Genomic DNA, 18,495 nt, shown 5'->3' with positions numbered 1-18,495 from the left:
GAAAGAGTTTTCCACAGTAATTGCTACATATATGTTCTGTGGAAAAAGGTGGCCAAGACGGGAAACCCTCCAGCAAGCACTGGAGCAGATGTTACTACTCATGCTGCCTGTCTAACAGCCTGATGTGCTACAGCTGCACAAGACAGAAATCTGTCCAAGATGTATGCAGCTCTAGCCAGTGCTACAATGCAAAAACCTTCCCAGGAAAAGGTATCATTAAATTATAGATAACTTTCTCTCTATTCTGAATTGGACCAGCAAGTTGGAGACAGGACATTCTTCACAGGAAAAGACTTTCTAAAGAACTTAATAGAAACTGTCAGCATCTCTGCTTTCCAGATGAACAATCCTATTTAAATTTTTAAAACTATTATTATTTTCCCCGCAGGCACCTATTGAGCCATTGCTTTTATTTTATCTAAGAAAGTATTTACTTTCTTAGAAGTATTTTTCACAGCCATTTTCTGTTTCCAAATCAATCCTTGCCCCAGTGAGCTCGGTACATACCCAAACTGGGCATGGGGGTAGAGGAAACAATGACATTTAGCACCCATCCTAATACCAGTAGCAGACACTTGCTTCATTCACATTCTCCTTAAGGAAACATAATTCTACAAAATCTTTCCACTTCAGTCTTCTCTAGCATGACCCCAGTGCTATGGTGTCTGCATTGCAGCCCTGCTTTGTCTTTCGCAAGTTTGGTGCTCATCTCCATGGTCTTTCTATCCCAGAAGTAGTGAGGAGGATGGGCTGGAGATGGCTCACCATTTCCCCTTTTTTTTACCCCTCACCCAACAGCACCACTACACATGTAGACTTTGCAGGCCTTCGGAACAGCAAGGATTAGGAGCAGAGTGGTGCTGAATGAGGTAGGTCTCGTGTCTGGTGGTCCTAAAATTTGTTGCTCGTATGCAGAGAAGCAAAACAGATTCTCTGTCCATGGCCAGGCATTATATACATAAAGAACTTCTCATATGCAAAAAGGTAGTTAAACTGAAAGCTTTTGTGGTACGCTACCATAAACACTACAAGAAAAGATGGTCTGGTTTTTTAACTTAATTTTTTATCAGTTTAGTTGCATCAGACTCTGTAGTGAGGACTACTTGCTCTTCAAATTGAAGCCTTAGAAGTCTATCCTACTGAAACATTAATTTGATTTTTTGTGCATTTTTAACTTGCTGTTAAAGGATTAATGTTGATGGTGACTAGAGAACCTGAACTAGATTTCTTCTACTTCAACAGCAGATTAACTATCAGGTGTCTCAGGGCTGTAAAACATAAAGGCTGTGAAATAATTAATGGCACATTACCACTGTTGTAAAGATTCATTTCTTCCTGTAAAAATATTCACATTTTATTTTGTATTTAAATATTTGTTCTGAATTACTTCACATAACATTGTCAGGAACTGGGCTTGGTCATAATTTTGACTTTCCCAGTGCACATGCATGAAGTCTTGTAACAAAAATACGAAGGCTGGTATGAATGACGTATGATTGGAAATGTATGCACCACTGGAAGCAGCAGCAAAACAAAGGTGGAGACAGCGGCACACACGGATAACAAAGACAAAACTGACAGCAGGAAAATTAAAAATGTCTCATTTACATTGAGACAAGCAGGCCTGAGCTCTGGTATGGCCACAGCACAGCCAACTCTTAGACCAGGACCCTGCACTGTGACAACAGCAGAAGATCAACAACTAGGAAGGTGGCTGAATGACACAGTACAATGCATGTTATTCAAATAAATTATACTTTTAGAATTTCACAAAGTCAGACAGGCACCAAACTCTTACATGCAGTTCTTGACATACATCAGCCCCAGCAGATAACTGCCATGAAAAAAAAAACCACACAAACTTCCCACAAACACTTGACTAATTCTCTGCTCAAATCTGAAAAGGAAGAAAATGATATGGTAAATTTTGGTAGTTTTCCTCCTTTTAAAAAAATCCATGTGGATTTAAAGTACACAGCAAATTGAATTACTGTGACGTTCTCTCACGAATTTGTATTGGTTCACTTGTTACCTGATCTTGACCCTACCTAAGTCAAAAGTAAAAGTCCAGGAGCCTGAAAATGTAATTCTACCTCTCCTAGCTATTCTACTACTTTTTCCAGTGTTACCAGTTACTGCTTTAACTGTGATTTAGACCAAAGAACAATCTCAAATTACCTTCAGTTTTATATTCACTTAAAAGAGATGAGTGTAGATTTGAGACAGATCATGTGAGATTTTTTTTTTCTTTTCAGCCTCTTCAGTTCTTCCTTAGAGACTTGGCACCGTGACACTTCTGGCTAAGGAAGGGAAGGGTACTGAACAGATGGATTGGTCAAGTGTCTGAGCAGGTTAAATCAGAAAAACAGAGAATCAAGAAATCCATCTCAGTTGGAAATACTGAGTAGCTTTATTCCTCATGAACTCCCAACTGTAGCTAAAGATATGTGTCATGTCTTGCCCTCCCAAAATATAGAGTAGTCCTCAGCAAACCCTTCAAGATTACTTTCCTTTATTTTAATTAAATTGCTTTACACTAAACTGTTGTTATCAAAAAAAGAGCATATAAAATACTTTGTATAAGTCAACCTACACAGCTTAAATCATTTGAATCTAGTTTCATATGGGTTTTCCCTGGTCACTTCGTGACTGCAATCTTTCAACATTCATTAAAAAGTCTGTAATTATTACTGTCTGGTTTAGATTGTCAGGAATTTTGCTTTGCCAATAAAAGCATCAGAAGGCTACAGTTCCGAGGTTTCCCCTGTGTTGGCATGCACCTGCACATTTTACAAACAAGATTTTTAAAGTTCTAAATTTTGACAAAATTTATCAAAAAGACATAACTACAGCAGCACTTGAACAGTGGTCACAACAGCACTGAGCTGTCAGAAAGTCCTCTATAGACCTTTTAGGATGAAAGATATTGTGTTACATGTATCACTATTCATAATTACTGTGATTAGTGGAACCATCTATTCCAGGAAGTCTGGCTTCCTAAACCTGGACATGAAATGTTTCTCTGGGCAAATTCTAAGTTTTCTGTATTAAAATGAGAGCTGCACTTGGAAAAAGTAAAAGTTCCCATTTGGCTGCACAAATTAGATTTGCATTGACCGTGTGTACTTTAAGATGGTATTTTGCTTATACAAGCTGCATCTTATTTTCTTGAGATAGAACCTTCATATATTGACTACCCAGACACAATTTTCTCCACTTTCCAAAAAAAAGACAGGTTTGCATTACAGCAACAATAAAAAGACATCCTTGGCTGATAATTCCACACCTTTTTCAACTGCATTTATTTAACTGTATCTAATAGCATTTGAAAATAATACTTCAATAAAGGCTAATTTATTACAGTATTTACTTAAACATGTGAGAATTCCAGCTTGGTCCAACAGGATTATTCCTTTACTTTAACTTAAGTGCACACTTTGATGCCTTACTGAATCAAGCCTGAGTGATTTATAGCAGATACAATGCCTTTTTGGAAAAGACATCATATCTTTTTTCCACATCCTAAAGACTGCTAAGTAGATTTAGGAGGATAAAACAAGATGCCTACATTTGCTTATATATTTGCTTATATTTGCATGAGTTTATAAATATTTTTACCAGTCACACTGGTACAAAGCCTGGGGCAGCACATCTGCTCTTTTCCCCTGCTACTTAAGGTATAATGAACAGATGGAAATCTTGCTTCCACCACTGACAGCCTTCAGTTTGACTGTTAAAAGGCAAAGAAGTAATGACCTTTCGGAAATGTCAAAGAGAAGTTAGTAACAGGAATACTTAAAGTATCTCCAACATATTAAATACACCTCATATTTGTACTGTTTGATCATTCATGAAACACACCTCTCCCTCCCCAAATTCTTGATGGTGTTTTTAAGGCATTAAAATATCTTGTGCACCTGCAACACAAATTACGCTTGAGAGAAGAAGCATATTGGAGGCTAGAGCAAAGAAATGGAGAACGTAGAATTTAAGGAAGAAGCAGTTGACTATTTTCAAAGCATTATTCAGACAGCATGCTGTTTGACTTGAGGAACTGTGAATATCACAACTGAATGTCACAGAATCACAGAATAGTTGAGGCTGGGAGGGACCTCTGGAGATCATCTCATCCACTCCCTGACTCAGGCAGGGTCACCTGAAGCAGGCTGTGCAGGACCACATCCAGGCAGCGTTTGGATATCTTCAGGAATGGAGAATCCACAATCTCTCTGGGCTACCTGTGCCAATGCTTGGTCGTCCTCACAGTAAAAAGTGCTTTTCTTAAGCTTAAACATCTCTTCCATTTAAGTACAATGTCTGTGTTTATTTTCTCTTGCCTTGCCACTGGGCACCACTTCTAAACAGCCTGGCTCTGTCTTCTTTCCACCCCCCCTTCCAGTCTTTGTGCACACTCATGAGATCCCTCTGAGTTGCTGCTTCTCTGGAATAAACAGCCTCAGATCTCCCTCTCTCCTCACAGGAGAGATGCTCCAGTCCATCATCTTGGTGGCCCTTCACTAAGCACTCTTCAGTATCTCTCCCCTGTACTGGGGAAGCCAGAATGGGACACAGCATTCCAGGTGAAAATAGATGATAAAATCCAACTAACTATATAATGTGTGGAGCATTAATTATTCAACATAATGCAGAGACCTATAACTTCTCCAATTAGGCAGCGCAAATTTTGCAGTGTGACAAATAGTTTATATGTAGTTAGTGAAAGTTAATGAACATAGGACAGGATAGGATAGTATTTGGTTAGCTTTTCAGTGCAAAACCCACTCCCATTTACATTAATGTCTTTAGATCTAGGTGATCCATACTAGAATTATGAAGGAAGTCCTTTATTGTACACAAAATTAGTAACTCCATTGTGCCTAGACTTTATGCTGGTCTTTACTCAACATCATTAACTGAAGTGGGGAAAAATGGGTTTCTTCTGAGTACATATAAGCCAGAACACTTACATTTCTAAAGAATTCTTCAGCTTTCTCCGCTTCTCAATTACAATAACTTCACTGGCTCTCTACACCACACTGACTGTGAGAGGTTGAGTGCTCTTGAATCTTGCAGATGCCTTGAGCTGGAGGTACTGGACATGTCATGGGGTTGGATCTGAAGAACAGACTTCCTTCTTTCACAATAGTTCCACAGTGAACACAGCATGCTATACTGCCTTTGCACCGTAATCTTCGTTATGTATGAGACCTTGAACTGGAAACCTCTGTACTTCACAATGGAGCTATTATTTCACCATGCAAAAAAGATTCACCTTTATTACATTTATTCCAGGATCAACTTCAATGGAGGATTGCCAGGATCAGACAAAATCCTGGGACTTCAGAAAGGATATTTGAGAAGCCATTTGGGATTACATACTCTTATGGTACTCGATGGTAAAGAAACCGGCTCTTTAAGTCTCTCCTTATGTTTCCCCAAGACTGAGGGAAAGCAGGTTACAAGAGATTGTTTTTGTGGGGTTTACAATTACTGATTTTAAGTTTCTACAGTTCATAATGTGAAAAGTTGCAGTCTAGCTTGGACACATCAGAGATTTTTTACCAACATACATCATGGTATCAATACCATCTATCTATATGAAGATTATTTCACACCCCTAACTGGATAGCATGGTACACATTCCTTCAACCCTTATTTTCTGTAAGCAATTTTTTTTGAGGGAAGGGAAACATATAACAGAAGTTTATCTCAAACATCCAGGAAGGAGAGCAGGGACTTTTGAGTATCCCAGCAACCACCAAATTCCATAATACATCTCACCCCAGCCACTGGCAGCCAGTATATTCTAGCAGTGATAATTTATGCTAGTAACTTTAGCATGCAGTACTTTCAAAACTGGGGAAGTAAAAAGACCTCAAAATTAATTTGGAATCCCTTCAGTTAAAACTAGTACTACTGACTCAGAAAAAGAGGCATATGAAATAATTTTCTAGAGGGGTAAATGCAGGAGTTGAAATCAAAGTGACATTTCAGCATGAGAAAATAGACAAGGGTTGAAAGGAAGCATCACAACTCATCTTAAGCACCCTGGGACAGAATTACATCTTATGCCTGGGGTGTATAGAGAGTGTATACCATAGTCTTAGGCACAGTGGAATGAATGCCACTGCAATCATACACATGGAGAGAAAATCAGCAGTATCTTCAGATGTGGTTGTACAAGCTTCTGTATTTTGGACAGAAATATGTCAGCCTGTTCTCCTGTGACACACTTATAAAGACAGTCTATAGTATGCCTGCTTAACAGAATACTCTCTCTGAGCCTTACAAAGAAGAGGAACCTCAACTTCTAGTCATCACACTTAGAGGAGACGACGAAGAACCTATACTCAGGAATCATCGAATGGCTTTTGGGGCTGCCAGCACACATTGCTGGCTCATGTTAAGAGCTTCATCAACCAGCAACCTCCAGCCCTTCTCTGCAGGGCTGCTCTCAATCCACTCATCGCCTAGCCCATTTTTATGCCTGAGATTGCCCTGACCCAGGTGCAGGACCTTGCACTTAGCCTTGCTGAAAACCTAGGAAACTCTCCATGTCTGTAGTTTATCACCTTCCCCAGTATATGGGTCAGCAGTGGCAAAGACTAGAGCCCGGAAACATGGAATTCAAGGCTTCCCAAGAAAATCAGTAAGTTATACGTCCATGAGTGAAGGAACTTTAGAGGTTTTCTGACTCAAAGGAGAAAGAAACAAGCATGGAAGCTGTGCTACATTGCTATCAAAATAGCTTACGTATTCTAGGCTCAGCACTGCATTAGAAAAAGAAGCCTGCCCAGACAAAATCTGAACTTATTCTGTGTGATTTTAAAATTCTTCGTATTCATACTGTGATGATGAGGTTTCTGCCATCATCCTAGTCAGAGGTTTTTCACATACGAATAAATAACCTTGACACTTAAAACTGCCTGAAGTCAATCTCACTATCTTTAAGGATAGCATTACTCTGGAAAACAGTAGATTAGCGTGCCACAGCCCCTCAGTAGTCTAAATCTTGTGTCAGAAACAGGCCCAAATGACATCCAAATTCAATTTCTTTTTTGTCTTTTTTCAAACAACACTATCAAAGTAGGCTCTAGGAAGTTTTTTGGCAGTATATCTTAAGCATTTTATATTTTTATCATTCCACTCTATTTGAATTCTTAAGATTATTCAGACAAATAAACTATATGGCTAAATCCACGGCTCTCCATCACATACAATCTAAGTATCACAGGAAGACAGATCCAGGGGCAACTAAATAAAAGGAGATGGACAGGAAAAAAAATAAGAAAAAAGAAAATAGCATTTATCCCTCTGGTGAGCCCTGTAAGAATTAATGCCTAAGACATGATACTATTGAATATTTATAACAACATGGGAAAAAATGAAATCATTACTAATAAAGTAATTTATACATGATACAAAGATTGAGGTTGCCATAAATTATAAAACAAGATGCTATCCTGTAAACTGGACAAAGACAGAAATATATTTATTTCTACGTGGCCAAATGTAAATTCATAAAGCAAGGATCAGAGTGAAGAACTCTATTTTGGAAAGATGTATTTCAAAGGTACCTATAAGTAATGAACATACAGCACTGCTCAGCAAACATCACAGTCAAAAAGTTTAATACAAATAAGCACTGTACAGATAAGGGATTATCAAATACAAATGGAGTAATCTCACCTTTATATTTGGTATACTAAAACAAGTGATATTGCCCTCTGACCTTTTCTGATGTCTAAATCTGAAGAATTACTTACCAAAACAAATTTTATGCAGAAGGCTGAACTAGTTTACAAAAATGTTTTCTGGCTTTCTAAACTTGCACTACACTGAACATGGCTAGAAGAATGCTTAAATAACATGCAATTCCAAAGATTCAACTATGTCGACACACTCAGCACTCTATGTGATGGTTGAAAGGACTTACAAAAGATAGATTTTGAACAGCAATCTGAAAGAAGGAAAAAAAAGAGCCATGCTGCAGATACTACAGCATTCCACGTTCCAGATTAAAAAATAAATTTCCTTTTAAGAAAAAAAAAACACCCCACAACGATGTGGTGGGTAGAACAGCAGTGTAACTAAAGCAGAGATGAGACAGAGGTTGCAATAAAGCTGTGCAGAACAGAATCATGGAATTGTTGTGGCTGGAAAAGACCTCTGAGATCATCAAGTCCAGCCTATGACCCAACACCATCACATCGGCCAGACTACGGCACTAAGTGCCACATCCAGCCTCAACTTAAACACTTCCAGGGACGGTGACTCCACCACTTCCCTGGGCAGTGCATCCCAGTGCCTGAGCACCCTCTCCATGAGGAAGGGCTTCCTGAGATCCAACCTAAACCTTCACTGACACAGTTTCAGGCCATGCCCCCTCGTCCTGTCACTGGTTGCCCGGGAGAAGAGCCTGACCCCCACCTGACTACAACCTCCCTTCAGGCAGTTGTAGAGAGTGATAAGGTCCCCCCTAAGTCTCCTCTTCTCCAGGCTAAACACCCCCAGCTCCCTCAGCCTCTCCTCACAGGACTTTCCCTCCAGCCCCTTCCCCAGCCTCGTTGCTCTCCTCTGGACCCGCTCCAGCCCCTCAGTGTCTTTCTTGCAGTGAGGGGCCCAGCCCTGCACACAGGGCTCGAGGGGAGGCCTCACCAGGGCTGAGCACAGGGGCAGAATCACATCCCTGCTCCTGCTGGCCACACTGTTCCTGATACAAGCCAAGATGCCATTGGCCTTCTTGGCCACCTGGGCACACTGCTGGTTCATGTTCAACTGGTTGTCACCCAGCACTCTGCTGGGCCGCTCTCCAGCCACTCCTCCCCCAACAAGACCCTGCACTTGTTCTTGTTGAACTTCATAACGTTGGCCTCAGCCCATTGATGCAGCCTGTCCAGAGAAAAACCTATTTCGGTGTAGTAGAACAATGTGCAGCCAATGAGGACATTATCTAAAAACAGTGAAGAAAGTGCAGGAGAGGAAGAAAAACTTGGCAGCTGCATTTGGACCACCTGAAAGGAAACCAGGTGTGTACCATGAAGGCCAGAAATCACTGTAATACACAACTATACAAGACTATAAATGTTTTGAAATCTTTTCTAATAAAAGATAAGCAGAGAGAAGGACTATGCCCAGGGAAATACACCAGATTTATCTTACACATCCCAGCTACTTGAAGAGCACTGTGACTTCCCTTGCTGAAGTTGGGTACATTCTGTTGGAGTAGCATTGCTAGTGCAATTTAATTTTCTAGCTCAATGCTATTCAGCAGAAATTAAACAGCTGTAAAAATAGATAACACTACCAGTGCACATCATATAGAAAACACTCTGAACTAGAAAACTTTATAAAAATGAACATAAGTATGCATTCAGCCAAACTCTTTAATTCCTGGGAACGGTGACCTCCTCAAATGGCATCCTTCCCTCTTTCTGTGGTGATAGAAAACACTGAGAATCTGGTTTACAGCTTCTATGCTATGTCTTAATGTAAAAGGATTAGAGATTCTTTAAAGATAAATGCAGCAGGAACTTTCAGGTCATGCCAGAAGATTACCATTTTATATTAATAAAAAGGTTTTCCAATCAGCTCTGCACGTGAAACAGCAACCCAAGTTAATTAATCTGCAGCAGCTAGCACCAGCAAGCTAATGTAAGTCATTAACTTTCAGAAGAAAACAGAAAGTAATAGAAGTATAGAAAGGCTTCACAGGCTTTACACAGATTTCTCCTGGACTTGTGACTGTTGGCCTACAACTGAAGCACTTCTCACTCAAATACCAAGCATTCTGCATCTCCCTTAGCACACGTGGCATTCTGACCAACCACATAGACATTACAAAACTGGGTTGCAACTGCTTGGTTGTTCTCCAGTTTCCCATTCAGTCCCCATATGTAGCCTGATCTAGTCGAGAGGTGGCGTCCCTGGCGGCAGAGAGGCTGGATTAAAATGGTCTCTGAGGTCCCTTCAAGCTTCGGCCATTCTATGATTCTATGCTTCTATGATTCTATGATTCACATGTGATAGACAACTCTGGTTCTTCTGGACCAGGAAAGGAGGAGTTCACTGGGAAAACACTCACACTCTTAGATCAATGACCAAGGAAAATTACACCAGAATTATATCACAAATTCTTAAAAAAACCTTTGTACCGATGAAATTCAGCATTACATGTTTAAATCTAAGAAAGGAAACAAAACCGAGATAATACTTTTTCAAAGTAACTAATTATTTTGAAAATATTTTGAAAATATTAGCCAGAAAATCACATTTTATTACTACCAACTAAACTCATTTTTCTACAACTTTACTAATATGCTTTATATACGTCACAATGGTCAAAGCTCCACACAAAGAGCAAACCTTCAAAGACTAATAAAACCCCTTTTCATGTCTCCTTAATACTACAAAATTTGGTGCAGCTATTAATATTTAAATGAAGTCAAGACTTCACGTATTAACTTCAAGATCTCCCCTAACTGGTTTTATACTTGGGAAAAATTGGAGGAATGTTTATAAACTTTGCCATAGGAGTGGAATACTCAAGCTCAATAAAATGGTATACTTATAAGACTAATGTATTTTCCAGAGTCATCATAAAGAAATAATAGCTGCTCTTGCTTTCACTGCAGAAATAGGAGCTTTCTGAAATCCCTGGAGAGAAGGGGAAAGCATGAACATTGTATTTCACATTGAAAAACTGGCAATGCTTTCAGCTGACCTACACTGGACATATTATTGGAGCCTGTGCTGGTGGCTATGGTTGCATTTTATCATAATGAATTGAATTTTCATAAAAATTGCCTTTGAAGCAAGTTTGAACTTTTCAGTCCAAACTGTCTCACTGATAAATTTATATCCAAATATTTATTAACAATGACTGGAAAAAAGGTTAATTGGAGATTAAATAAAGGTCCCAGAAGTGTTCTAACTCTATTTTAAGATTTTAAACAGGTCGTTGTAAGTTTTAGATTGCTCCTCCTCATGGTCTCCTCAAATATTCAAGATCCTGGGGATTATATCAGTGATCTAAAAAGAGAAATGTATAAAATTATAGCTTTTATAATTGAGGACTAGGTGAGAAAAGGAAGTGGCTGCACACTCCTCAGGACTGTTTATAATCCTTTGCTAAGCCAAATGCTATCTATCCTTTCCACAGTATTATTTAGGGCTTCCTCAGGGAACCTCTGATGTGTATCATATGGTCTCCCAATTTCTGGTACAGAGTAAGGTAAAGAATTGATGTTTAACATGTTATTTTAGATTATAGAGGCAGCATATCAATAGATGCAGTTTTTAACTGATTGTATTTCAGGCTGTTCAGAAACTAAGGATACATCTACACTGGAATTCTTGGATTTGACTGTAGCATATAGACTCTGCAGAATACATGTACTCTTCAAATTAGCTGCCTCAGATACCAACTTCAGTGTACCGAGAAAAAAAGATGTACCAAATAGTTAAAAATAATATCTTTTATTTGCTTTCTAAACTCTACCTATATTATTAGCCTTTTTGCATGTAGCTCACGTATTCCTTGAATTTCTGAATAATAATCCAACAAAAAAAAAAGCTTTGTATATATTCTAGTCGCAGTAAGTTGTTTTTCTGGAGATGAACTGCTGGAATTCTTACTGGATTCAATCACCACTGAAGATGCACAGTACTTCTGAAACTAGACCTCCAGGCTATATGGAAAGACTGGGGAGGTTCATGAAGGAAAGAAATTTATACTAATCCCAGATCTTCTTATTTTTGGTGTTTGAAGCAAAACCCTTTCTGTTACTTGTGATTACTGGTAAATTCTATTATTAATTATTCAAAATTATTAATCCACATGTATTCCACTTTAGAGAACTGTTTAACAGGTGTGTTCAGGATATTTTGCCTAAAAACATACATCTTGGTTACATTAGTAAGTTTAAGTCCCCTGTTCGTGATTTATTGAAGAGAGATCCATCTGCCTTTTTAGATTACTTAGTATTCTTTTTCACTAGCCAGCAATATGACCTCTGTTCTTTGCTGTCCTGGTCAGTATTGAAATGTTCACATCCATAATGAGATTTAATTGTCTATTTAAGTAGTCATTATTTGAGTGCTTTATATGCAGAACAGTGTAGCACCTACTGACATTGGTGATACTTAAGCAGTTTAAGAACGCCAGTTAATACAATTTACTCTTCGTTATGGTTACTCATTCACAAAACTATAGTTGGATTCTCCAGACTCCTAAGGCCACCTTGCATCCCAAAAAGCAGCATCGTGAAACACAGAAGAAATCAAAGAAACTTAACTTCTGAAGTAAGGAAAAGGTATTTAATACGTTTTGCAGGGGAAAAAAAAAAAGTGAATGTGGGAAAAAATATAGTAAAGTACTCCTATGCAACATCTACACCTTGTAATCAAGCCCATAGTAAAGAAAATGAAAGTAAAAGGTTGGTTAATTATGCTTATTCAATAATAATATTTTTTAACTGTTCCTTTCAAGTACCTGTCCGAAAGCTATTTTTTGCATCATTCTACTAATACATGTGGTCTTTTTAAAGGCTATCAACCCATTATATGTAAGGAAAACAGCAAAAATAGAACACCCACAAAAGCACTGTGTGACTCAGCACCCTAATGGGTCCCTGTAATTGAGTGAACCTGCTCATTCTACCTCATCTTCAGCAGCAACACTGGATAACCCCTCAAAATACTTATTTTTGCAGAAATGGAGGGAGGAAGTACATGGAAGATGCTACAATGTTTTTTCTTCCAGTTATGCATGAGAAAACACACATATGCACATATAACCATTACTGGAATGAATGTTTACATGGGAAGAAGTCTTATGAAGAAATGTGAGTTAATATATTAAATAATGCTTCCAAATTGGACAGTATCAGACAGATATTTAAATGTGCACATTAAACATTCATTGTGGCATCTGAGGTGGCCTCCAGAATCCATCCCTCACTTGCTGTTTGCAGTTCAGTGGGTGCATATGACCCATAACTCACTGAATATAATCTGAATTATGCCATCAAATGCTGTTCATCGTACGTAAACTGTGACGTACTACCAAAGAAGCTCATCTGGGCCTCCTTAATGAAAAATTACTTACTGATTATTTTTTTATTTTGAGATAGCTTAGAGCTTGGCATCTACACTTCCTTTTAGTCTCTAAGTCTCCAAATTCCATATCTTTGTAAGTTAAAGACAGAGCTAAAACTTTAATATTTTTATTTGCTGGTAGGCTTCAGTAGGGACAGAGTGATTACATCATGATATTTGTGCATACTGGCAAGATCGTCTGTACATTAAATTAAAAACGTAAATAGCACATGTCTCTACCCAGTGCTAATAAAGAAAACAAAACTGTTTCATGTATCACATTTGATCATGTGCTCAAGCAATGCAGAAGTTAATGAAGAGACCATTGCTTCTGCTTCAAGAAGCTAGAAAAGAGGACACTGACTACAAAGAAAGAATGGCATAGGAGAATAAGTATTACACTTTGAAACTGTGTATTTGGCTGCAATAGCAATATTTCATTTAACAGATTAAAAGGGAAGCTCCGATAGGAGCAAATGGTCAGAATATCACTGTCCATCTATCCTTCTGTTAAAGTACCTTCTATTTTCATAATTCATTTTTATGAGCCACAGCAAACTGCAAAAAATATGATTTATGTCATTTACATGAATTAATATGATAGGCTGCAAAATGTATTTTTCACAAACTTTGGGAAAACTGCCATCTGACCCCAACCACTTAGTGAAAGGATGACCACCAAACACGAAAACTGCGGTCAGTAGGGGATCTCACCACTACTGAACATCGTCCTTCACAATTCCTCCAGAATTCAGAATGATTTCCTCTTGCATAGAAACCTAGCCAATTTATTTTTGTTTTCATTTGTCTCAGGGCTCTGACAGACAATAATAAACTGAACAAAACAAAAATTAGCATCAGACGGTGAACTGAGATTAGTTCTGTAAACTCACTATTTCACCATGCTAGCACAAGAAAGTTTCTCCTAATTTTACATCCCTCCCCTATATGATTTAGGAAGCTAGGTCATCTGGATCAAGCCACTAGCTACTGTAATCAGGCTGGGGTTTAGTTGAATTTTTTCAGTTTCTCATCCAATGCTCAAAAGACATTGACACTGAGATGGACTTTCAGTCAGGAAACATATATCCATTACACTGTTTTCCTCCCCGCACTTCCCTCAAGAAGGCCAGGAAAGATGTACAATAACTGTAGTTGTCTGCAAAGTTTCTTCCCTAGAGATGCGAAAAACGTGCTCTTGGAAATGTTTAAAGTCTACTAAATAAGAAAAGCATCTAGCAATGATCTGGTAAAACAGTTTTAATGCCTTGAGATTCCATTCAATATCTTCAGTACTATTATTTTTAACTGAAAAACTAGGACTAGAGCCAGTTTTATACTTCTGGGTTTATTATTGTTTTATAAATTCATATATATATACACACACATGTATCTTTTAAAATGTCTAAATTTCCTGGCATTCAATGTAGAAAGCTAGTGCTTCAAATCTTGTCAAAATTCAGCTAAATAATCAAGTCCCCACCCATCTCTAAATATTTAAATTATATATGTTTCCAAAGTATTTTCAATTTCTTTCCCTTTGGTTGAGCTATTGAAAAGAAAACTAAAAAAAAAGGACCAAAACATAAACAAAACCCCACAAAAAAACAAAGTGCATGAAGTTTTTGCAAATTCATAAATATTATTACTGAGATAAAAACCCAGAAGAGTGAGAAGAGACTGCCTCTAGGGATTCCTCCATGACCTTCCTGCTTGGGAGCATGGACAGTGCTATGAAAATAGTTGCACCATTCAAACCCAGTGAATAGAACCGAGCTTATGCACTTAGAGCCAGCGTACAATCGCTAGCTGATACAAGCTGCTGATTAGTATAAAGACTAACAATCTCCACACAGAGAAATACTACAAATAACACCTCTAAAACTCCCTTTGCCAACTTCCAGATGTTGTTTCTTACCCTTCAAGCATCAAGAGAGAAATCACAAAAGCCAGCATGCACTAGGCAAACATGCCCAGAGTAGCGCCCTTAAGTGCAGCGCTCAGCAACTAAAGTTTTTCAAAGCTTGGCTCAAGTCAAGCAAAAATTCTAGATGTCATCTGAAGTCATGAACAGTAACACCATGACCTGAGCTCCAAAAGAATCTCACCTCTGTGATGAAGAATGACACTGTGGCTTTCACTCTGCCCTACAAAAATCCTATCATTAGCTCTCAGCTTTTATCTCTAGTCTAAGAAAACCTCTACTGCCCTTTCTGTAGTTTCAAAGCACTGTAAAGAACTTCTTAATAGATCAAAGTGGGTTTGGATGCTGGAATCTCATATTTTTCCTGATATTCTTGAGTGCTTGCTTGATACAAATTTGAACATTTATCTAGTTAGCCTTGCTCTAGGGGACAGCCTTGTCTTTGTGCCAAGAGACAGCCAACTTGTCCTCCTACAAGTACAGGCTATATCCTAACCAGGACTATCCGGACCATACCTGATGTCTGAAAACATTTCAGACTGCAACGCTACAAACATTATAAAATCCATGTGTACGCTAACACTGAGAACAACTCCTCACCATGTTGCACCATATAAAGTAAAAAATACATACTTCTCTCAACAAAGGTAAAGCTCACAGAGAAGAGAATAGTTCTGGGTGCAAGGGACCTACAACAATCATCTAGTTTAACTGACCACCTCGGGGCTGACCAGAAGTCATGGCATATTGTAAAAGGTGTTGTCCAAAAGCCTCTTAAACACTGACATAATGTATTTCTCTTTGGTCCCAAGGGACAGCTAGGGAAGAGAAAGAAGCATATTAGTGCAGAGGCAAGGGTGCACAAAATTTAACATTTAGCTGGATCCCTTTCAACACATTAGTTCTGCATGTCATTACTTGACCAGAGCAAACGTAATTGGGAAGAACCTAGCAAGCTGTGAAAAAGGGGGCTGCATCCCAGCCCTTAACACCAGATGGCTGTTACATGGAAAACAGGTGAGAACTTTCACTGAGAAGAAGCAGCTACATATACAGAAAGAAGAAAAACAGCATGTGGAGCAAACCTGACTTTCTCAAACACATTCATATTTACAGCACAACTCTCTGACAATGACCACATGCTTTTGAACATGATTTCATATTGCAGCATCAATGTTCAAATAATATTACATATGCGCTACAGAAATGCTCCCCAGGTTTTCCCTTTTTAATTTTGTTCAGTAGTAGAGTACGTGACTACAAATATTTTAAAACTAAGCATGACAGACTTGGAATCATACTAGCAAAATTAATAGTAGTCCTTGGGAATGGTCCTTGGGACAGTAGGATACGTGGCAAAAGTCCTAAGTCAGTATTCACCACAATATCTTTTTTTTGGATGTTTTGCAGAGTTTAAATCCTAAACAGATGTTTGTGGAAAGAAACTCTGTCTCCTCTTTCTTACATACAATGTATTAATCACTCTAAAATGAGACTATAACGATAATATCATGCTGAGTCCTTACTACTTAGCAAGGTTACTAAATACTTCATTTACATCCCATTTGGGACAAAGCTTAAGAAGCAAAATCTCAGATGTTTCAATGTTCTATAAAAAAACCACTTACAAAAACTAGTTAATATTTATACTCTGAAGGCTGAGAAAAGGAGCCGATGCCCCACCATGCTGGATGGTGGCAGAAGAAGGTGGTGTTCAAGGGCTATGGGTCCAAAGCAAAAAAACCCATCCTGTGCCCTTCCTGAGACTGAATATTCAAGCCAACTAGTTTGAGAGTGAACATAATTTAGTTACAACATGACATTCTTTTCATATTTTTATTGAAGACAGTGATAGAAAGGAAGTAGTAAAGAAGCTGAAAAGTAGTAGTTGTTGCTTTATCCCTTATTAGGACACTGGGAAGAGTGGGACCTGTGCTGTGCTATGACAGAGCCAGCCAAGGAACCATGGTTGTGGGATATACCACAGCCAGCATGAGCATGACAGAGACAGCAGAATTTAGGAGATCATGAAATGAAGCAATTAAATAACAAAATAAATACTTTTAGAAAACCTCAGACTCGGAATCATGACACAACAATCCAGAAGGATATGAAGGAGGGAACAGTTGTGACATAGAAGGATTAGAGATGATTATAGATAAGAAAAAAAATGGGCAAGAACACAGGTAGGATTAGGATTGAACAAATCTCTCCAGACAGAATTGGGCAGCAAAAGGGGGAAGGATAGTTGGATCTTACAAAAGTCAATCAGGAATAAAAGGCAACAGGATGAGATACCAAACCCAGAAATACAAACAGACAAAAAAAAAACGTGGAATGAAGGAGTCAATGAAAAGCTGCAGACTGTCCCATGCAAGCAAGCATTTCAGAATGCTCAGGTCTGATTTCCACACCAATTTAAAGCTCAGGCACTGCTCAGACTACAGAGCTGCACACATTTTGTGCTAACCAGCTGCAGTAGATGGTCTGCTGCAGATAGCATGAGGGTTCATTTTCTTATTTACCAGTGAGCTAGACTGCTGCTGTGTTAAGCAAAGAACATCCAAGCCACATCACACCAGACAAGGTTATTGTCTTTAACAGCCTCTACCCTCCCAGGGAAGGAAAAATTCAAGTAGACCACAAATAATTGCGTCATGACACTCAAAATCTAAGGTCTATACCATATTAGAAGGAGAAATATAAAACTGGTCAATCTGCAATCAGCTGCTCGATCAGGATGCTTGGATCCACAGTATCTGGCAATTCCTTCAATTTTTTTTTTTTTTTGGAAGCCTTCACTATTCTTATTCTGCAGCACTGATGTGACAGAAGTTGCAGTCATTTAGCAGTGCTGTAGCTCACTCACAGGGGTCCCTACAGTCAGGGATCTCAGCTATCTTTTAAGAGCAAAAAAAGTATAACCCACTGGTGGTTTTCTCGCACAGTACACATAAGAACAAAGCATACAGAAGGAAGGGTTTTTTCCCAGCAGAGGACCCTATCCTATTACACCCTCCTTCTGGATATGACAGTCATTGACTGTGTTAAGAGTCTCAAAGTGACACTTCTGAGCAGCAAAAAGCTGGATTTAGTTACCCAACACATTAAGCTGTGTTCCTTAGGAACATAGGTTCCTCTAAATGTGATATTTAAACTAAGTCTTCAACCACAGGCACAATCTGAATCCAAGTGTTAGGCGCTGTAAATGAAGAGTGTTCCTAGCATGGATGGTAGCTAAGTTTATGACTACTACAAACTGCGTAACATTTTACAATGCTTTAACAATAAAGCAATCCAAGTCAGGTTTATTTTGGTACCATCAGCATTGCTCAAAATGTCAAGATTAGGACATAGCACTGCCTTGCCATATAACTGACAAGTGAGTAGCATGCTAGCACTTGTTTTCTGCTTCCTACTTAGCCCAAAAGTCAGTCCCTTCTATTTTCATAACATTGTACTACAAAATATTG

At 38.6% G+C, this 18,495-nt stretch overlaps 1 protein-coding gene across 1 annotated transcript in view; it reads right to left on the bottom strand.

Annotated features, from left to right (window-relative positions):
- ME1 (malic enzyme 1, NADP(+)-dependent, cytosolic) overlaps positions 1-18,495 on the bottom strand; it is a 135,489-nt gene that overhangs the window by 47,540 nt on the left and 69,454 nt on the right. The gene's annotated exons all lie outside the window — the stretch shown is intronic.

Source organism: Apaloderma vittatum, unplaced genomic scaffold (genome assembly GCF_000703405.1).
Source record: "Apaloderma vittatum isolate BGI_N311 unplaced genomic scaffold, ASM70340v1 scaffold3387, whole genome shotgun sequence".
NCBI classification, from domain to species: domain Eukaryota; kingdom Metazoa; phylum Chordata; class Aves; order Trogoniformes; family Trogonidae; genus Apaloderma; species Apaloderma vittatum.
This window is presented reverse-complemented; position numbering and strand designations above follow the sequence as displayed.